This window comes from Schistocerca americana, chromosome 1, assembly GCF_021461395.2.
Source record: "Schistocerca americana isolate TAMUIC-IGC-003095 chromosome 1, iqSchAmer2.1, whole genome shotgun sequence".
In the NCBI taxonomy this organism is placed as follows: Eukaryota; Metazoa; Arthropoda; class Insecta; order Orthoptera; family Acrididae; genus Schistocerca; species Schistocerca americana.
Window position 1 is genome coordinate 756,427,428 of NC_060119.1, and position 23,865 is coordinate 756,451,292.

General features: G+C 43.1%; 1 protein-coding gene across 1 annotated transcript in view; it reads left to right on the forward strand.

The window, feature by feature from the left end:
* Positions 1-256: 256 nt before the first annotated feature.
* Positions 257-23,865, forward strand: part of LOC124611594 — a 293,459-nt gene continuing 269,850 nt past the window's right edge. Inside the window, exon 1 of the mRNA XM_047140260.1 lies at positions 257-332. The gene's annotated coding sequence lies outside the window, so the exon portion shown is untranslated. The remainder of the gene's footprint in view (positions 333-23,865) is intronic.

A 23,865-nucleotide genomic window follows, 5' to 3' on the forward strand; every position in this document is an offset into this window, starting at 1 on the left:
TCACTGCAACTGATTCAGGGAAACTATGGAATATAAATACTATATGTATTGCCGGTCGCAAATATGAACAGCTGTTTGTTAGGCGCTAGTGAGTTCTTTTGGGACTTAATGAAATGCCACGTCCATTCACTCAATACGCTACCTCCCCCCACCTGCTTCTCTCTGCCCCCCACAATCCCCGCCCCCTCTTAAACCGCCGTCTTAACACTGAAGGCCGCATTGCCGTGAGCGTGGTGGACATAACACGACTAGTACCGGCGACTCGTTACATCACAGGCACGTTGAACAGGTGCTGTCCGGAGGGCCCATGGAAGGGACGTAGACGACACTAGGTAGGTGGTTACAGCCACTCGGTGTGTGAGAAGGGTGAACTGTAATGGCGTAACAGCTTTATATTCTTCATCATCATTTATATTGTTTGTAATTTTGATAATGTTTCGATGTGAACAAATGAACCTGTTAGTAGTAAAAGTATGCTTCGTTACATTTATACGACTTCAAGGTGCAACCAGATTCAAACACATAGGCTCAATAAAATCAGAAATTAAGTGTTCAATTACGAACAGGTAGCAGGGTGACGACCGTCTTTTGTTTTTCGAGAACCCACTCGTGTAGTTAGTTAGACGTGACGTATTTCACATCGTTACTGAAGGCAAGCCGGATAGAATTATCTACCAGGTAGTGTTGCGCTGAATGTCAAATAAGAACAAAATAACTTTTCACCTACTTGTAATCTATCAAAAGTTAATGCTTTTCACGTCCACGTTTGTTTATCAAAGCGAGTAAGTCTATCAATCAGCTATCACGGTTTATTGTTTCCAATTCATTTTTAGATACTTTTTTATACTCAACACGAAATTTCTTATTAAATAAATTATCATATTTCGTATTGTTAGCAATAGTTTTCAAATTTCTTTGCAATGGACCTACGAAACGTACTTGCTGCAATAACTGTTATGTGAAGACGTCTACTCCAGCATTTATAGATGCTGACAGCGTAAGGTGGTTAAATCGCACACAGTATCACCTGTCGTCGGGGAACGAATACGCTATATCTCAAACTAACTGCTGCGTGCAGAAAAATAATGCGACGATGCAATTCAAAAGTACATAATCTTCCTTTTCGTCACATCGTGCCATCTCAGTTGACTGGCAGTTATGCAGTAAATCAAATATTACTAGCTGGATCTCTGGCCGGTGTCAAAGGTATTCGTGGAATTTCGTTTGATTTGCGTAATTAGCCATTACTTTGGACATAAAATATATGAGCCATTTCCATGGGTATCCTGGGATACATCGAAATATCAAGGTGTGGCTCCTCTTCTTGACCCACTGTGTGACGTGAAGTGCGCATCTGTGTCTTGCGTAGGAGTTTGACGAATGCTTCTGAAATGAACTCAACTAACACACCAAACAGACGGACGAAGCGCCATCGACAGTGATACATGCCATGTGTGTGTTTAGAATATAATCAAGAACATTGCTGGATAGTTCAGTACTCAAGACGATTACGATACCACCTCTTCTCTGCTTACTTACCAAGTACTAGTGATGAACGCTGTAAGAACCACTGACAATGGAAGAGCCGGCCGCGGTTCTAGGCGCTTCAGTTCTAGGGGACTGATGACCTTAGATGTTAAGTCCCATAGTGCTCAGAGCCATTTGACAATGGATGAATACATCCAATGGGTGACTAATTCTGTTCATCTTCCGCACGATTGTGATACACAGAGTACGATACACTTCTCGAGAAACCGTGGTTGAAAGTTTTACGAATCTGCTGAATCCCACTTACGAAATGATGAGGAACAGCTCTAGCGCAACCGGTTTAGGGGACCGGCCAGTGATCTGCCCTACGGCCTTCGATTCTCGACATTTTATTTTTTTTCTGGTCTTCCAGCGAACACTTGTGTCGGTAGAAAGAGTCATAGTTCTTCGAAAACTAAGAATAATAAAATAATGATGATATTAAAAAGCTAAACTCCGTCCGAACAGACCTTGGAATGCCCAACGGTACCGACTGGCCGCCGTGTCATCCTCAGACCATAGGCGTCACTGGGAGCGGATATGGCGGGGCATGTGGTCAGCACATCGCTCTCACAACCGAATGTCAGTTTACGAGACCGGAGTCGCCACTTTTCAATCAAGTAGCTCCTGAGTTTGCCTCTTAAGGGCTGAGTGCACCCCGCTTGCCAACAGCGCTCGCCAGACCGGATGGTCACCTATCCAAGTGCTAGCCCAGCTCAACAGCGCTTAACTTCGGTGATCTGACGGGAACAGGTGTTACCTCCGCGGCAAGGCCTTTGGCGGTAATGATGATATTGGTAGTGTTATATTTGCTGCTATGTGTAATCGACATGTAGTACGAAATCATTACGATTTCAACATTTATGTCTATACATTCAGCGAATTTTGTAGTGAAGTTGTACAAAATTATACCTGCCTAGTGATGTTTACTGTCATCAACAAGTCAAAAATTTATGAAGCGACTGCAGAATGGTTTGATATTGTTGCAGGGCCAGAAGAAAATGTATTCGTACCTGTGTTAAAAAGGACGTGGTTTGCGTCGAAAATTATTTCTGAGGGGTCATCCTTTTAAAATATTATTGAGATGTATTTTTCACCATTAATAATAACAATTAAATTCTGTTTCAAGCGCACGAATTTATCGATACAATGTCTTCTTTCCATCACGATTCCTTAGTATACCTCGATTATATCTCGCCACGCATGTATCACGACGATTATCACTACTATTAGTATTCCTTTCCGAAGAAAAATAATTAGTTGTAGCACTGAAAGTATTGAGTGGAAGATGAGAAAAAAATTAAGAGACCTGAACAGAATACGAACATCTGGTCCAAAGCCTTAGCCGGTTCGCCGGCCGAAGTGGCCGTGCGGTTAAAGGCGCTGCAGTCTGGAACCGCAAGACCGCTACGGTCGCAGGTTCGAATCCTGCCTCGGGCATGGATGTTTGTGATGTCCTTAGGTTAGTTAGGTTTAAGTAGTTCTAAGTTCTAGGGGACTAATGACCTCAGCAGTTGAGTCCAATAGTGCTCAGAGCCATTTTAGAGCCACCCTTAGCCGGTTCGCTAACACCAGAGCTCGGCGTCCTGGTGTGATATTCAACATACTAACAAAACTCTGAGCCTCTATTTCTCGAAACCACATGAGAGACACATCATAGTAGATCAGGATTTGCTACATCCAAAATTGTGCTGTTTTACAAGAGATGATCATAATCGGTGAGCCGCAGGATGAGTGTGATCCTGCAGATCTGCCGCACCTGTGTTAAAATGGAAAAAAAAAATCTTGTGGTTCGCGTGGTCTTGTGTAACGTTAAATTGTTGGGCACGCAAGCGAAGTGGCTTATTAGCTAGTTCTCATTTTGGAGAAAAGAAGGGCTGTACAATCGAATTCTGATCTGTGACTAATAAAGCAGTGTGGCATCAACGACAAGCTTTCTCCAATAAATAGATTTCATGTGACACCATCCATTCGTTTCATAAGAGGATGGAAAAAGACAGCTTCCTTCCTCAAGTTACGATAGTGGAAACTAGAAACTGGGAATCCATATTGGCCATCCAAGTTTTACTTGGATGTCGGTAACGTGATCAATGGACACGCAATGTGTACGCTTGTTAACAGTAGAAAGAAAGTTGCCGTGCGGTGCCTGGCGGCTGGTTGTGGGCCCAGCCGTGTCTTGAGGTGAAAGCAGCGGCTGGCCACGCGCCGACCTTGGAGCTGCCGCAGGGACTCCCGCGACAAACTCCCCTTAGAGCGACCTCCGCGGTCAGGCTAAGCCCGACTTTTATTAACGTCTCCTCTACCGCGGGACAAATCAGTGTTCTTCCTCTTTAATGTCTCTTTCTTCTGACATGTTTGGAGTGGAGGCTCCCCATCATGCCCTATTCTGAGCATCTTCCTTCGTCTGTTTGTATGTTCATCCTCTTCTAATGCCATCCATCATTCCAGTTCTCTTCCTACGTATTGTATGTCCCAGCCTAGTTTTTTTCTTCTTTCTGATCACTTTCAATTACCTTATTTCTTCTACTGTTTTCTTCGTTACATCTTCATTCTTAAGTCTGTCTGTCCACTTCACCTTAAGCATTCTTCCCCTAAGGGATATTTCAGACCTTCTAAATATTTTTCTTTTTAACTATCATGATTTACTTCTGTACAACACTACACTCCAGACATAATACTTATGGATGACAGCACATAGTACAAACCCGAACTAAATTGGAGTTTTGGTTGATATTCTATCGAGATACAACATTTGGTACCAATCTGAGTGTCTGACATCTGGAGGTTTGTGTTTTAGTTTCATGTTCCAGGTATCATTTGCACGCTAAATAGTTATGATATGGAACGAGTCATTATATATCGAAAACAATTGTTTGTTTGTTTGTAAATAGGCCTCCATGCTGATCACTTGTTAGTTTTTCCGTTTTTTAATTAAAAACAGGGAGATGTTAGTGAGTAATTCCTACCCATCGCGATTTATGCATTACGGTAATGGATAATCTTCCACAGAATAGAGAGAGTTATGAAAGAGAAACGCTTTCATTTTAGTTTCAAATTTTACTTTGCTGTCTGTTAGGCATTTTATATCAGTGGGTAAGAAACCAAAACTTTTGGTTGCAGCATTGTGAACCCCTGTTTGTGCTACATACAATCTTGCTGTTCAATAATGAATGTCATTTTTTCTTCTGGTATTGTCATTATGTACATCATTGTATCTGTTGAAGTGCAGTGGATTATTTACAACAAATTTCATGAGGAAATAACTATTCTGTGAAACGGATAAATTGCAACTCACATGCCGCGCACAAGGCAGGTACGACGAAAAATGTGTTAATAAAATTTTCAGCCAAAGCCTTCTTCAGAATGGAAGCACAGCACTCACACAGAGTCATACAAACATACAAAACTCACCCACACCCGCTGCCTGTTCTAGCCAGAATCTTTCTTAACGGGGGAGAGAATGGAACCAGTGAATAATAATCATCGACAAAAGGAATTTAGAGCATCTGATGCTGCCCCAGCAATCAGCGCGGTTATGTAGCCGTGTGTTGTGCGGGGGTCAGACCGTTGAAACAGTGTGGCTGCGATGTCAGAGCTCCTGCGACTTGGAAGACAATGAAAAATGCACGACAGAATAGAAAGAACGGAAATTAAGTAGAGTAAAGGAAATCTAAAGTCAGATGACAGAAACAAAACAATTACAATAAAAGTAAACAGTGCAATATTAATTCATGTGTACAAAAGAAAAACTTGTTTGAATTGCTCCACTTATGAATGAAATGTGATTCCTTTAAAGTTCAGATTATGTTCGGATCGATTAGTACACCCGTAAACAATCCAAGCTGGCAATTTTGGTGAAACAACTACGTCTCCACACAATCAAAGTGGCGGACAAAGTGGCGGACATCGCTTCAAGTTTGTGACGTAATGACACACCCCTTCTTTTTTTACCTCCATTCGTTTGGAAGAGTATCAGAGATAATATTACAAGTCAGGTCAGCTTTTACTAAGCTTTGTATATCTTTGTTCTACGCTGATTGCTTCTAATATTAATGATTTGAATAAAATGTTTAAATCTGTGCTTCTTAATTAATTTCTTTTAATGCTTGTTATCTTTTCCTTCCCAACCATATAGCGGTAATATAATTAAATTCTATGGGTCAATATTATCGCAATTACGACTACCTAGGAAATATTCAGTACCTTTGCTTCCCTTGGCATGACATTTTTCCAGTTATTATTTTCTTGCGACTTTAAACCTTGGTTTCAAAATATAGTCCATTGAAGGGTGATTTGTCTGAAATTATAATTCGGGAACTAATTTTTTTCGATACCTTGCTTTTATTATTTTTTCTTTTATTTCAAAATCAATAAGCCAGTTCGTCGTAGATGTACGAGTGCCAGCAAAAGCTTGAATTCCCTGTATCAGACAGTATTTATGACATAAAGGATAAACAAAAAACTTTGGTGCAACCACCACTTTAATCCATACAATTAAACATTCAGATTAAAATTCACTGACTCTTCAGGTGTAGGCGTCACGCGTGCCACTATGAATGTATTAACTGGAGCTTTCTTCTTGTTTATTCTAATAACTTACGTCTTTCCTGTATTTATCTTGATTCCATACTGATCTCACCTTCTTGCAATATTTGCATCATCTTCGGTACCTCCTTTTCTGATCCCACCAGCTCTGCTCGATTACCCTCGTATTTTTTAGTCTTTAAGCTCTCTCCTCCAATTACAATGCTTCTTGCATCCTCTGTGGCCTTACCTATCAGTTCTTCTCTATACATCTTGAGTGACTTCGGTGACAGCGAGCGTTCTTATCTTGCATCTCTTCCAGTGCTCACCTCTACCGTCTCCTCATTCCGTACCCAGTAACTTTTTGCCTTTCGTATCTTCCCTTTATTAACCTTTTAGCTTTCCAGTCTGTACCAACATCTTTTAAATTTATCAGCAGTAAACGCCAGCTGACTCTATCGACAGCCTTCTCCCAGTCGATAAAACAAATTTACACCTCCTTGTTCATTTCTATCATTCTTTCTCCAATCGTCCGCAGACAACATTAGTTTCTTTACCCTTTATGATCCCGAAATGATTTATATTTTTACATATATCATTCTCCAAATTTCACAGTTAACTTTCGATAAATGAATTAAAAAGAAAACTAAGAGTTCGTTAAACGACAAGGATTTCTAGAAATTACAAGCCATGTTTAATACAGGATGGTATCCAGTTGCTTGCTGAGAGCTTGGATGGTCTTGCGGCCTCACGGGTAACAAACCAGCCAGAAAAAGTCGCATTAGCACAAGCTGACCAAGTGTCACATTTCGTGAATCCATAGGTAGAGCCATAGAGAGCTGAATGAGGGCAAACAGAGAGGAAAAGATCAACCGAAAAAAAGAGAAAAAAATGAGAAACCGACGTCCCGGACATAAGCAGGCAGAAACGTCTAAAACAAAGGGGATTCCCCTCGTTTACACACTCGCACAGCTGTAGCTTGCAGACCAGAACTTACAGTCGTAGTAATTAGTGATTACTGATGATTGTATATGCACACTTCGATTTTATATTATGGAAAATATGAAATTTTGTTTGTTGTTATTATGTCTCGTCAGTCCAACAAATGTCCACACAAGATTAGTAAAAACTTGGGAAATAAAGATGGTGGCTGTAACGCTTCATGTGTCCTATACAGTCCCCCACCCCCACCCTCACCCCACCTCGAACACCACAGAATGTACATACAACCATGTGAAACTGTCAAAATGCCGGCCGGGGTGGCCGAGCGGTTCTAGGCGCTACAGTCTGGAACCGCGCGACCGCTACGGTCGCAGGTTCGAATCCTGCCTCGGGCATGGATGTGTGTGATGTCCTTATGATAGTTAGGTTTAAGTAGTTCTAAGTTCTAAGGGACTGATGACCTCAGAAGTTAAGTCCCATAGTGCTCAGAGCCAAACCGTCACAAAAGTCCTTCTTTGTACATCACATAGGCTTGAATGTCGTTAAAGCATTGATTCTTCATGTGAATTTCTAAACTTTATCGTTTTGTAGTAGTTTTGTATTGATGACATCAAGTCTCGTCACTCGTTACGATTTTGTTTTTCCAGAAAAGGACTGTCCGTGTTTTACATATCAATCAAGTCGCGGCTGGCGTCAACGCGTAGCTGCTTTTGTTTAGGAGTCAAGCTGTGCAGGACCAACTTTGCACACACTTTTCTCTTCTTTAAGGCATTCTGGAGAATGTCTTGATTTTGAGATGTTGCTCCACTGTGATCTCTGACTCACTACGGCCGCACGTTCACATCTTAATACTGCCTGCTCACCACTGAATGGTCGAATGCACATCTGTTGCACATAGTTGTCAGTTCAAACTGCAATCGTAGTTCGTGCGATGAAGTTACTTATACGCCAGAATTAAAATCAGTCTCGGAACTATTTGGGCGGACGGTGTAGTTCTCAAATTAACTGCGTGAGACATGTATTCCTCAAATTTTCGGAAGCTTGCTTTTCAATGATTATATTTTTGAACTGAAATTTCTTGGACGTTATACTAAAACAATGTACTACTCACTGATGCAAAAAAGTATTATTATTGCCTGAAAATATATTATATATTTTACCGTAACCAAAAATTTTTGCATTCTTATTATATTAAAACTTTTTATATTTTATTGTTATAATTAAAATCGTAGTCATGTGTGGCATGTTAAAAATGGGACTCAGACATAGAGTAAATATCTCTGGAGTGAGCACTCACATGCGCAGAACAGATTATGTGTTGTCAACATACATTGCCGGCCTGGTCACGTGATCTCGGGACGTCGTGCGTGTGTATATTTAGAATGTCACTACATCCCTAGTACAGACGGATTCTTTTCGTACGTGTCGTGGATTATTTATATATGTTGCGCAGACATTTTAACAGTATCCATTTGATACCGGGAATAAACCAGCTACGTAACTTTTAAGGGTAAGTGATATTACATTCAGCTTCTTTGCGGTAGGTGTCATAGTTCAGATGCACTCGATTTTTGGTAGTTTTTGGTATAATACCGCACTTTATAGTATTACAGAGCCTCAAGTACATTTTTGCAGTGATAGTCCTGCAAAACGACTTGACAGTACGTTAGTACTTTCGCACGAATTTACTACACATTAGCGATTATATCCCTGCTAATTCGTCCTTTTTTTCTTGTATTTCTGCGTATTTATTTTCTCGTTTTTGCGACCTAAAGCACAATTTTTCTTACTGGTGGCACTTTGAGGTATTTATTTAACGCATTTTAAGTACTTGCTCCCAGTTCATTAAATAAATAGTAGACTGAGTAATCTATATACATAATTGACAAGTCACTGATAAATGCATGGAGGATAGTATTTACTGAAACAACTAACCTTTCCCTTTCCTGTTCCACTAGCAAACTTACGAGAGGAAGCGATTGTTTGTAAGCTTTTGTACGAGCCGTAATATCTATTATATAGTCATAAAATCGTAGAAAAATAGGTCTACAGAATCAAGTCTTAATTATAATGCGTCTCGAAATTTTTAAACATATACAGTGTCTCTTACTAAAATGAAAACTATAATTAGAGCTATATGGAATGTACCCATGAAAAGTTACTACTATCCCTCCTTTCACATATTTTTATTTGCATCTGTAGCAACAACAGTAATTCACCATCGTTATTACACTATCAGCAAACGGTGAAACACAACAAAAACTCTTGGTATTATAAACTTCAAACGCTGCAGAAAGCACACACGCACAGCGAAGTCCCGAGATCACGTGACAATCCTGGTTTAATGTTGACAACATGCGCAGAACGCAATGCTCACTCCAGAGATATTTACTCTATGGAGTCAGAGCAAGTTATATTTGAGGGAAGGGAGACAGACTGTACTTCCCCCCCCCCCCCCCTGCCCACCCGCCCAGAACCGAAGCCCGGATTCGCACTTGACCTTATTGGATATCAACAAACACATTCTCTGATTTGGAAGATGAGTGTTCTCACAAGCGAAATTGCTGATACGATACCCCAGGAATACACGGTAGCGCTATATCCACTCAAGTATGTGGTACATTACTGGTAAAATCAATTAGTCAGTTACATAGTCAAGTATTAAAATCCACATATCGTTTAAAAAGACGTCTTTGTTAGACCCTTTTGAACATATGGAAATACATTCATCTTATTGTTTCCAAGATGAGTGGTTTATTAATCCTTTCGTACCCACTGGCTACAACTGTGTACACTAAATTTTGCTGGCTCTTAGTTGCAACACAAATATTTTCCCCAGTGGAAACCTCATGTATACATTTGTAAATGTTCAATCTTTTTATCATGTGTAAGTGCTACCAACTATTGTACTTCACTATAAAAATATAGCAAGTCAATGTAGCAGTGCACCGCAGTGTTCGGTTAGTTATATTCCGCTGTATTAATGAAGTTTACAATTGTTATTTTGCATGGTAATTATTAAATGATCAGTTTATTTATTACAACAGTGAATATTTCAAAATTAGTTATTTTAGTCCATAAAAATAAGCCAATTGTTCAAAGTATATCTTGAAAACTGGAACATTTTTGTACAAATGTTCCATCTACAATCATTAAAGAAATCACCTAAGATCATTACAGCATAAAGAAACATTTTCCTTCCTCCAGAAGAAATTCAGGTCTGAAAGCGTTAATATCACCAGTCATACTTGTGTCCTTCTAGCTGAAGAAAGCTGTTCCGAGCTTGACTTGCCGACTTGAGAAGCAGCTTAATGAAATGAGAATCAGCTGAGTAAAAACGGAAAAACTGGTTGTCGTATGTGGATGGCTGACCTCTTAATATAAAACAGAATCGAGCCAGCCTTTCGGGGCTCATTCTCCCTAACACTATGGTTAGGAGGCCTGATACCTGATTCTTTTAAACACGTGTTATCACTGTCGCAGTTGTGCCTAGGATGGTAGACAGGTCTCAAGCCAAGCAGACGGTTGCCCTTAAGCAAACGTACCAAACACATGAATTCAAAATATATAGCACGTAAACTGATATTCCACAAGTTTCACATATTATTGGATCACCTCGTCGGAGGAGGGAACTATGTCTCAATGGGCAGTGACCTGTTGTTGTGGATTAACATGAGATTAAAGGAAGGGGTCTCTGAAACAGCGCATAGTTCTCTGTAAAGGCACCAAGGGGCTGACAACCTTATCTTACCCGTCCACACAGATGGTTCACACTTCACAATGCACTTCGCTCATAACACGACGAACTGCGGCGGGATTTGGGACACTGGGGCATGTTCTTATGATCATGGTTCAAATGGCTCTGAGCACTATGGGACTCAACTGCTGAGGTCATTAGTCCCCTAGAACTTAGAACTAGTTAAACCTAACTAACCTAAGGACATCACACACATCCATGCCCGAGGCAGGATTCGAACCTGCGACCGTAGCGGTCTTGCGGTTCCAGGCTGCAGCGCCTTTAACCGCACGGCCACTTCGGCCGGCTTTCTTATGATCATGACACGTGCGACATGTTTTTTTTTTCCGCCAGCGGGTTTAAGACTGGTTACTTTCGCTGGGAGCAGTTGCGCAAGCGTGTGTTAACGACTTCGGTCACAGAATTACAACGATCCAGTCTTCATAAAGTTATTGAAATAATAGAGTAGTACTACCATGGGCACAGTCAGAGAAGACGGGTGGTTAAAAATTTGCTAGGCACTTTCCTGCAACTTAGTGGTATGTATCGTGCTATCCTTTTTCCTCAACCACTACATCCCTCTCGAGATTATCCACCGTTGTAACATTATAATTGCGACTGTGCCGTAGGATCGTCCTTTTTGTTTATGGTATACAAGATCCGGCATCCAGGTCTGGTGGAAATGTTTTTTGTTCAGCCTGGAGCTGATGGTCTTTCTCTAATTGTCAGAAGTCATTTGTTGTCAGAGTCTACTACGTTGGCTTAGAGGTAAGTTACTCTCCCATTACTGCAGGTGGCTCTATCACAGCACAGGCCGGCATTGCTTCCCACTGGGGAAGGCGATTGCATGTTTCAGCACGATCGAGCACCTGTCAATAATGCACGGCCTGTGGCGGAGTGGTTACACGACTATAATATCCCTGTAAATGGACTGGTCTGCACAGAGTCCTGACCTGGATCCTACACAACACCTTTGGAATGTTTTGGAACGCCGACTTCGTGCCGGGCCTCACCGACCGACATCGATACTTCTCCTCAGTGCAGCACTCGGTGAAGAATGGACTGCCATTCCCCAAGAAACCTTCCAGTGCCTGATTGAACGTATGCCTGCGAGAGTGGAAGCTGTCAGCCAGGCTAAGGGTGGGCCAACACCATACTGAATTCCAGCATTATCTATGGAGGGCGCCAAGAACTTGTAAGTCATTTTCAACCAGATGTCCGGATACTTTTGATCACATAGTGTATGTGCTTTTGCGGGGAGTGAGCTACCAACCGTGCTACCCAGTGTCCCCTTGCGGACTTACTCGGCTAGCTCTGTAGGGTATTCAGTGGAAGAGGAATGGACATCTCTAAAAGGGGCGGTCATAGAAGTTGGAAGGGAAACATACGTTCAAAGAAGATAACTAGGAAGAAACAGTGTGTAACAGGAGAAATACTTCAGTTGATCGATGAAAAAAGGAAATGCAAAAATATTCAGGGAAATCCAGCAGTACAGAAATACAATACACTTTGACTGAAATAAATAGGAAGTGCAAGGAGGCTAAGGTGAAATGGCTACATGGAAAATGTGAAGAAATCGAATAAGAAATTGTTGTAGGAAGCATATAGAAAAGACAAAACAACCTTCGGTGAAACTGAGAAACAAGGGTGGTGACATCAAGACCGTAAAGGAAATTTCACTGTCAAATGCAGAGGAGAGAGCCGATAGGTAGGAAATGCACTTTGTGGGTCTCTATGAGGGGAAGACTTGTCTGATGCTCTGATAGAAGAAGAAACAGGAATCTATATAGAAAAGATCGGTGATCCAGTGTTAGAATAAGAATTTAATTAACTTTGGAAAACTTAATATCCAATAAGGTAGAATGGATATATAAAATTCAATCAGAATTTCTAAAATCATTGTGGGAAATGGCAACGACGACTACTCACTTTGGTGAGTCGAGCGGTATACCACCTAACTTTCGGAAAAACAGCATCCACACTATTCCGAAGATTGCAATAGCCGACAAGTGCGAGATTTATCGCACAATCAGCTTAACACCTCATGCAGCCAAGTTACTGACAAGAAGAATGGAAAAGAGAACTGACGATGTGTAAGATGGCGATCAGTTTGGCTTTAGGAAAGGTACAGGCATCAGAGGGGAAATTCTGACGTTGTGGTTGATCATGGAAGCACAGCTAAAGAAAAATCAAGACGCTTTCACAGGATCTGTTTACCTGCAAAATCGCTCGATAATGTCAAATGATCGAAATCTTTAGGAAAATAGGGGTACGCTATAGGGAAAAACGGGTGCTATACTATACGTACAACAAACAAGAGGGAATAATAAGAATGGAAGACTGAGAATGAAGTGCTCGGATTAAAAAGGGCGTAAGGCAGCGATGTACTGAATTGCTTCGATGACTTCCATTAATCCGATCTGATGCGGATCCCAAACACGCGAGCAGTACTCATGAATGGGTCGCACTAGTGTTCTATATACGGTCTCCTTTACAGAATGACTACAATTTGGTAATATTCTCCCAATAAACCTGCGTCGACCATTCGCTTTCCACACTACAATCCTAACCTGCTCGTTCTATTTCATAGCGCTTTGCAACGTTACGCCTAGATATTTCACTGACGTGATTGTGCCAAGCGGAAAACTACTAATGCTGTAATCGAACATTACGAGAAAACGGCTTCAGACTCCTGATCGCTTTACAAATAAATTAATGCTTATAAATTTAAGCATGTAAGTGAGAAAAAGATTGAAATTATGTTAAAAATGTCTTGGAAGTTGCAAAGTGCTCTAATTATCAAACAGTGGGTGAGTACAGTCTGTGTAATTTGCACTGCGTTTTAAGCGTAAGCTAACTTTTCACGGACCTCGAAGTTAATGACGTCATATCTCGTGAACTAATCTTGCTGTGACATTCTGTGGTGTATGTGGATACTGTCTGCAATAAAGTTGGTAGTAAAGAATTAATAAAATAAAAGGTCTTGCCCTGATGCTGAAGTTTTACTGCATGAACAGCGAAAACATAGTAAGCGATAAACTGTTTTCCTTTCACCATTCTGTGGAGGGGGTGCCGGAGAGAAAAAAGAACTTTGGTAAGGGTTTGAAACTATCAATAACGTTCGTTCAAAGTCACTACGTGCTCTCATATTCAAATACTCAAATACTGAATGAAGAAAGACTGGATATTTGCGGGCGGTGAGTTATGTCGCTTCTAGAAATGTACATAGTTTGTTATTGTAGTACTTGTCTTACTGCGTTAAGCCTTTAACATAAGATTATACCACTGCAGAGTACGACAACGTGGAAAGGTCGTCGCGCTCGTGACTCATTTTACCTGACCTTGTACAGTCCAGCACTATACCGGCGAGATGTTCACATTAGCGTTTTTGGTCTCGAGACGCCCGAGACGTGCATCGTCAGAGATCGTAAACACGTAGAGGCCACTGTGTCACAGGTAAACAGCACGTACCGCGATATGAGGAACAAGGACGACCGTGCAGAAAATCTTTTCTCAGTTCAATGCTGGACAATAACAGCCGGTGGGCACACTCACCATCCAGTAACATCTCCTCGGAATGTAGTGCTGACATCATCACACCGCACTTGTACGTCGACTAAAGAAATGGTTCTGAGCACTATGGGACTTAACATCTATGGTCATCAGTCCCTTAGAACTTAGAACTACTTAAACCTAACTAACCTAAGGACATCACACAACACCCAGTCATCACGCGGCAGAGAAAATCCCTGACCCCGCCGGGAATCGAACCCGGGAACCCGGGCGTGGGAACCGAGAACGCTACCGCACGACCACGAGCTGCGGACAAAGAAATGGTTCAAATGGCTCTAAGCACTATGGGACTTAACATCTGAGGTCATCAGTCCCCTAGACTTAGAACTACTTAAACCTAACTAACCTAAGGATATCACACACATCCATGCCCGAGGCAGGATTTGAACCTGCGACCGTAGCAGCTGCGTGGTTCCGGACTGAAGCGCCTAGAACCGCTCGGTCACACTGGCCTTCCCACAGCGGCCGGAGCTAAAGAGAGGTCACAGGATTAATAGGGGCGCAGAACCACTGCCACTGAATACTCGAAGCATGGAAAACGTCTGCTGAACTGACAAACAGTAGTGTACAATGGTAATCTCTGACGGCAGGATAATAGTTCATCAAAATCCACATGAGTACATCAGTGCAACGCAGTGCATCGTTCTCGCAAGTTGTGGAGGTATTCTCGCTTAATGGATGCTGACGTGAGATAAAATGGGGTCTAACAGGTCTTCAATCGTCGCCTACCAACGTACGTATACAGTTCGTGGCCTACTAGTTTCGGTGCCTCTAGATCGCGGGTCCCGTATTCGTTTGCGGGCTGGGTATTGGGTTCTTCTGTTGCTTTAATCATTTCCTCTGATCTTCATCAGAAAGACGCAAGTCGTCGGAGTGGCGTAAACAGGAAGACCTGCACCAGGCAGCCGATTTACAGACCAATAACGCCATGCAATCATTTCATTTCACCAACGAGCGACATCGAAACCTACTGTCGATCATGTGCATCCATTTGTTCACTTGGAGTACCGCGTAGGCGATCTCTGAGTTCAGTAAGATAACGCGGGAACCATCGTTCCCGAACTGTACCAGATTTGTCTGAGGAACACACCACGGTGTGTGCCACCTCCACTCATCAGATCTCTTGGTACCCTTCGCCGTCCCCTGTCGCCATCCCTTCACAGGTCGCCTGACTTTAATCTAAGCATATGGGTGACACCATCGAGCATGACGCGCGTGTCTTGGCCCGAACTCTTCTGGGCGGAGAGTAAACTGTCACGGAAGAGGACGGGTATCTAGTGGAGTCTAGTGGAGTACACAACTGGGAAGGTGGCTCTGAGGCAGTTGCTCATTACGATACAAGTGTCAGAGATTGAAAAGGAAAAATCATTTGATCTACTCCATGTGTAGAGAAAGTGATAATCTCTGCGACCATAACTATTCAATAAATTTAATAAATATGATGCGGTGAAGAGTTTGAACGATTAGCAAATGGTGCTCATCGCTTACTCCAAGGTAACATTTTACGGTCAGGAAACACACCCACAATGAAAGTATACTCACAGCGTTCAAACACTCCTCCGTCTCGTCCTAATTGAGAAAAATTGCGCAGTGCTAACACGCTGGACTCGCATTCGAGAGGATGGTGGCTAAAATCTTAGTTCGACATCCAGATTAGGATTTTCTGCGATATACCTAAACTGGCTGAGACAAATGCCAGGATGGTTCCTTGGAAAGGGCACGGCTGGTTTCCTTCTCGACCTTTTCCCATCCCGAGCTTATGCTCTGTCCCTAATTGCCTCGTCAACAGCGAGACGTTAAACCCCGAGCTTCCTTCTTGTTTCGTCTCCTACTTTTAAAATGGTTCAAATGCCTCTGAGCACTATGGGACTTAACATCTGAGGTCTTCAGTCGCATAGATCTTAGAACTACTTAAACCTAACTAACCTAAGGACATCACACACATCCATACCCGAGCAGGATTCGAACCTGCGACCGTAACGGTCGGGCGGTTCCAGACTGAAGCGCCTAGAACCGTTCGGCCACCCCGGCCGGCCCGTCTTCTACTCACAGATACGGTGGTATCGCGCGTAGTATAGACGCTCTTGGGGAGAAAAGTAAATTACGCGATGAATTGCTGCAAAGATTAACTAGGAAACGTTTGTCGGCGGATTCAGATTAATTCTCAGCACTCTAATACTTGCAAAATCGGTCTAAATAAGACCCATTAGGCTCATTTTGATCCCAGAGAAAGGAATCGACTTGTCAGTTCTCCAAAATCAATAATTCACTGCGCCATAGCTACACAACTGCATTCACCTGCTCGTACAGTTTAGCGTGGAGCGCACTAACTTGCGAGACAGAAAGGGAACCAGACCCGGATCAAAATAAAGATGCCAAATTAAAAACAGCTTCAGCCACCTATATTGCCGTTTTACTTCAATTTTGCCACCAGTTTCGGCTTTACACTACGTCATCTTCAAGCCCCCTGACCGATGTGTAGGAAGAATCCCAATCTTGTACAATCGAAGTAGGGGCCAGCATACAGACACTGGTATCCGTAGACTTCTGTTTAACAACGTGATGAAGTGATAGCGCTGTTTAAAAGAAGTACAAGAGGTGAGATTACTTCCTACACATCTGTCAAAAAATGGTTCAAATGGCTCCAAGCACTATGGGACTTAACATCTGAGGTCATCAATCCCCTAGAACTTAGAGTTACTTAAACCTAACTAACCTAAGGACATCACACACATCCATGCCCGACGCAGGATTCGAACCTGCGACCGTAGCAGCAGGGCGGTTCCGGACCGAAACGCCTAGAACCGCTCGCCAGAGCGGCCGACCACGTCGGTCAAGGGGCCTGAAGATAGCGTAGTGTAACGTCGAAACTGGTAGCAAAAGTGTAGAGGGCTGAATGTGTTTTAGAATTGACATTTTATACTGAATAACCGAGGTTCCGCAACCATCCTGTATAAAAATGGACTTACAGAGACAGGGATCAGATCTGTGCTGTGGATTATGGCCACATTGGTTCGGTACACCGGCCAGCCTGGGAATGGCGCATTTCCATTCTCGTTCAGGCAAATGTTGGGCTGGTCCCCAACACCCACCTCAGAAAATACCGTACACAAACAGTTAAAATATTATCACACACATAACAAAATGTACAAGATTCCCAGACAGACGGCGCACACTACTTCCCTCCCTTATGTTAACAGTTGACTGTTAAGATAGGAAGGGCATACGACCACAAAGTCATAATAAAATGAATTTACAGTTCACAAATATGATGGACGTTCAGTAAGTAATGCAACATATTTTTTCTGAAAGCAGGTTTTTTTTTTTTTCAGGATTAAAATGCACTATATTATTCTCTACTCTTTTGGCTACAAAACCCTATTTTTCAACATTATCTCCTTTCACAGCGATGGCCTTACGCCACCTTACACATGGTACCACTCTACTGGTCCAGGTTGGAGCCAACGTCTTGCTGCATAAATAACATCCTCATCATGCACGTACTGCTTATCGCGAAATACATCCTTCGTTAGGATAAACACGTGAAGTCGGAAGGTGCGACATCCGGGCTGTAGGCTGGATGAGGAGGAACAGTCCATTGAAGTTTCGTGTGCTCGTCTCGAGTGCGCGGACTTGTGTGAGGCCTTGCGTTGTTATGGAGAGGGAGAAGTTCCTTTGCATTTTTATGGTGACGAACACGCTGAAGCTGTTTCCTCAGTTTCCGGAGGGTAGTACAGTACACTTCAGAGTTGATCATTGCACGCTGAGGGAGGACATCAGGCAGAACAACTCCTTCAGAGTCCCAGAAGACCGTCGCCATGACTTTACCGGCTGCGGGTGCGGCTTTGAACTTTATCTTCGAAGGAGAGGTGGTGTGACCCCATTCCATGATTCACAGTTTTGCATCCGGTTGGAAGTGATGAACCCATGTGTCATCGCCTGTAACGGTGTTCGACAAAATATTGCCACGATCAGCCAAGTAACACGCAAGCAACTCTGCAGAGATGGTCCTTCGTTCCTTTTCGTGATCCTTTGTTAAGTGGCAAGGAACCCATCAGAAACTTTGAGTACCCCATCCGGTGCACGAGTGTGTCACTACTACCAACACAGACGTCCAGTTGTACAGTGAGGTGTCTGTTGCGATCTGTGGAATACGTGTCCGCACGTTCCAACATTGCAGGAGTCACAGCTGTGTGCAGCCGGCCAGCACGCGGGAGACCGGACAGGTTTTCGATCATTACAGACGCCTCGCCCAGCGACCCACCGTGTTATTGTTCGCTGCCAGGTCTCTGTAGACATTCTCCAAACTCTTAAGAATATCTGCGATGTTCTGGGTTTTCACCAAAACAAACTCAATGGCAGCTCTCGGCTTGGAACGCACCTGCGTTACAGAAGCAATTTTGAAGGCTACGTAAGCACCGCCGTCTATCGGAACTTCATGAAACTGTAGGGACTGGAGCAGAAGTATTCCACGATGTTCCACAACAAATTCCGCATACAGAAACTAGCCGAGGAAAAAAATGTTACATTGCTTATTGATAGATGTCTGCCTATTACACATTACGACTCTCTTCAACTGTCGGCGGTCTCTGTCAGTCAACAGACGAGGTAGGCCTGTACGCTTTTGTGCTGTACGTGTCCCTTGACGTTTCCACCTCACTATCACATCGGTAACAGTGGACCTAGTTATGTTTAGGAGTGTGGAAATCTCTCGTGCAGACGTATGACAAAAGTGACATCGAAGTCGGTGAGTTCCGCGGAGCACCCCATTCTGCTCTCTCACGATGTCTAATGACTACTGAGGTCGCTGATATGGAGTATCTGGCAGTAGGTGGCAGCACAATGCACCTAATATGAAAAACGTATTTTTTTTTTGGGGGGGGGGGGGGGGGGGGGTGCGCGGATACTTTTGATCACATACTGTATCTGGGCTCGAGCTGCGGTCTCACATTTATATTTGAAATGTCTCCCGTTACCACTGCTGCTTGAATTCTGCATTAGTAAATACTATTCCTATGGTCGTATTACGCAGTTTCTCTGTGTCCTAAAACCATGAGCGAAACGGAAAACATATGTTTCCACTCATTTTTGTTCCATTATACAGGGTGTTACAAAAGGGTACGGCGAAACTTTCAGGAAACATTCCTCACACACAAAGAAAGAAAATGTATTATGTGGACATGTGTCCGGAAACGCTTACTTTCCATGTTAGAGCTCATTTTATTACTTCTCTTCAAATCACATTAATCATGGAATGGAAACACACAGCAACAGAACGTACCAGCGTGACTCAAACACTTTGTTACAGGAAATGTTCAAAATGTCCTCCGTTAGCGAGGATACATGCATCCACCCTCCGTCGCATGGAATCCCTGATGCGCTGATGCAGCCCTGGAGAATGGCGTATTGTATCACAGCCGTCCACAATACGAGCACGAAGAGTCTCTACATTTGGTACCGGGGTTGCGTAGACAAGAGCTTTCAAATGCCCCCATAAATGAAAGTCAAGAGGGCTGAGGTCAGGAGAGCGTGGAGGCCATGGAATAGGTCCGCCTCTACCAATCCATCGGTCACCGAATCTGTTGTTGAGAAGCGTACGAACACTTCGACTGAAATGTGCAGGAGCTCCATCGTGCATGAACCACATGTTGTGTCGTACTTGTAAAGGCACATGTTCTAGCAGCACAGGTAGAGTGTCCCTTACGAAATCATGATAACGTGCTCCATTGAGAAACTAAAATGAGCTCTAACATGGAAATTAAGCGTTTCCGGACACATGTCCACATAACATCTTTTCTTTGTTTGTGTGTGAGGAATGTTTCCTGAAAGTTTGGCCGTACCTTTTTGTAACACCCTGTATAAGCAAGACAGTTCACGACCTTAGAGAAGCCACAGAACGCTAGCAGAAACGAGATCTACAGTTTTTCTCTTGCTGCTAGGTTATACCTCTAAGGCCTTCAACCACAAAACCACATTAACACGAACTGCACTTTGCATTGCACAACTGGCCATTAGCAAAGACGAGTAGGCCCCTAATTGCCGTGTGTATGACCTTCCACTTCTCTCATTTCACGGTATGAAGAAATCTATGCGGTGCTTCGTTTACAGGTTGGCGTCCTCGTTCATGACGCTCTCAGCGTGCAGTGATGTTCCTACTTCATTCGAAGCATGCCCACAGGACACTGTTGTCTTCGGCTTCTTTTATCGGAAGGACTGTCTTCTGTCCTTATTGTAAGCAGTAATGACAGAGATTGAAATAATTTCTGTGTGCACCTTTGGCCAAAAATAAACATTTGTTTCATTACAACGAATGAATACTTAATGTTGTAGCATTTCAGTTTGTTTCATGACACTCATCTGGGTCGTAAGGCAGCATCTAACTACTGACAAAAAAAGAACATCATTAGATAACGTAATAATGACTGCGACCAGTCATTTATGAACTGGTTTTATGTAAATTAAGCATTCCGTTACATTATCTTATGAACTTTACTGGTTAACACTTCATACTGGTGTTATAACGGTATTATGATGAATTGTGTAATAAAATCCCGTTTTCTCAAGAATGTACTTGGAAATATATCACATTGATGATAGTCACGTTACGTTCGTCTATGTTCAACTGAACAAAACCAGTTTTATCACGGTGAATGCTATTCGCATTTATACTTCCAGGTTAGAAACAGCACTTTCGGGCATCCTATAACGTAATAAAAGTTCAAATTTTTACTTACAAGACAGATGAACCCAACAGCACTTGTGTGATGCCCCGTACGATGCCTCTTCGCTATTCGACATAATTTTCTGAACATTATACACAGTGTAATTTAAATATGCCTGACTTACACTGAGGTGACAAAAGTCGTGGGATGGCGACAAGCACGTATGCAGATGGCGGTAGTATCTCGTACTCAAGGCATAAAAGAGCAGTTCATTGGCGGAGCTGTCATTTGTACCCAGGTGATTCATGTGAAAAGGTTTCCGATGTGATTGTGGCAGCCCGACGGGAATTAACAGAGACAGGCGCCTGGGACATTCTATTTCGAGATCCGCAACGTCAAGAATACCAGACTTCAGCATTACCTCTCACCATGGACAACGCACTGGCCTACGGTGTTCACTTAACGACCGAAAGCAGCTGCGTTTGCGTAGAGTTGTCAGCGCTAACAATGAAGCAACACTGCGGGAAATAATCGAAGAAATCAATGTAGAACGTATGCGGAACGTATCCGTTAGGATACTGCGGCGAAATTTGGCGTTAGTGGGCTGTGGCAGCAGACGATCGACGCGGGTGCCTCTGCCAACAGCACGACATCGCCTGCAGCGCCTCTCGTGGGCTCGTGACCATATCGGTTGGACTCCAAGACAACTGGAAAACCGTGGCCTGGACGGATGAGTCCCGATGTCAGTTGGTAAGAGCTGATGTTAAGGTTCGAATGTCGCCCAGGTTTCATGAAACCATGGATCCAAGTTGTCAACAAGGCAATGTGCAAGCTGGTGATGGCTCGATAATGATGTGAGCCGTGTTTCCATGGAATGCACTGGGTCCTAGTTATGTTTGGCTTCTTGGACATCATTTTCAGGCGTTCATGGGCTTCATGTTTCCGAGTGACGATGGAATTTTTATGGATGACAATGCGCCGCGTCACCGAGACACATGAACATTTTTGACAATTAGAGCGAATGATATGGCCACCCAGACAGCCCGACATTGTTCACACCGAACATTTAAGGGACGTAATCGAAAGGTCGGCAAAACTTTCGCAATTATGGAAGGTTATAGACGCAGCATGGCTCAATATTTCTGCAGGGTGCTTCCAGCGACTTGTTGAGTCCATGCCACATCGAGTTGCTTTACTTCGCGGGGCCGGACGGGGTGGCCGAGCGGTTCTAGGCGCTACAGTCTGGAACCGCGCGACCGCTTCGGTCGCAGGTTCGAATCCTGCCTCGGGCATGGATGTGTGTGATGTCCTTAGGTTAGTTAGGTTTACGTAGTTCTAAGTTCTAGGGGACTTGATGACCTTACAAGAAGTTCCATAGTGCTCAGAGCCATTTGAACCATTTTTTTGTACTATGCCGGCAAAAGAATGTCCGACACAAATGTTCAAATGTGTGTGAGATCTTCTGGGACTTAACTGCTAAGGTCATCAGTCCCTAAGCTTACACTACTTAACCTAAATTATCCTAAGGACAAACACACACGCCCATGCCCGAGGGAGGACTCGAACCTCCGCCGGGACCAGCCGCACAGTCCATGACTGCATGTCCAACACAAAGTTGGGAGGTGTACCATGACTTTTGTCACCTCATTGAATTACATGCATGGTCATTTACAGTACTGTCACAAGTAGATTTCTACTAAACCTTATTATACATATGGAAACTAATCATATTGTTTTTAGCTTGAAAGATATATCTTTTTCCATGATATAATGAATTAGATTCAGTTTTGTTATTTGTTCTTTGATACCTAAACCCACCCATGGGCTACACCACCCCACTCTACAGCCCTAATCACTGTTGGTATACTGTTCCATATATCTGCTGAGTTCCTTATTCAGTTGGACAATTCTTTCTGGGAGTTTCAATTTTCACCAACGTTAGTGCATAACAGTAATCTTGTGAATAACATCTCTGAGGCTGTTGCACATGACGCAGTAGAGCACAAGACGGTAGTGTTTCTAAGGAGCTGTTTCTATATGTAATATAATTTGCCCATTCTAGCGCTTGGTGGTAAAACTAACAGATGGACTTAAACGTTATTAAATTAAATGCAATGAGAATAAAGCTACATAAGGCCCCGATGTCTTGTGACCAAACTGTCATCGAGTATTTAATAGCACCGTCAAGAGAAATTTAGGGCGGAACAACCACATCAGCCTAGATGTGTAGAAGGCAGATCCCTCATCGAGACATCGATAATCGAAGGATACGTAGTTCTCCTATGAAAGATGTTACTCACAAAATTCTATTTCGAGCAGTTGATGTATAGTGTTCGTTGATCTGGCAGCCTTAGCAAGGAAGGGACAGAAACTATTCAAGAGAAGCGTGACTCATTAAGAGTTTATTTTGTGATCGCGAGAGAATGACTGAAACGGTCAACAAACGTTAGCGGGAGGCGCTATATGGAAGGCGCCGTGCATCCCGGAGCGCCAAACTCTTTAAATTCCGAGAATCCCGTCTTCCAGTAGAGCCAAGAAACATTACTTCCTGCAACAGTAGGGTTCTTCCTGGTGACTACTTGTGGCACGGGAAGCGGAGGAACCAAACTCTCCGCAGCACACCGAATGCCGGAGGGCAAGGTTTGGTACGGGGCAAATAGTTTCGCCTTCCACACACAGCGCCGATATAATTAAAGTGCTATCGACATCGTCTCGAACTTCTGTGAAAATTTTGGAAGTGATACATGGCAGCAACTAACGCTTAAAGGGTACACCAACGCAAGGAGTAGAGAGTGATCACGACGAGTACGGAAATGCTTCATAACTGGTTTCTAACCAAACATAGGACAACACATGGTGTTCACTAAGTAACGGCTACTAAATGATACTTACAGCACTGCT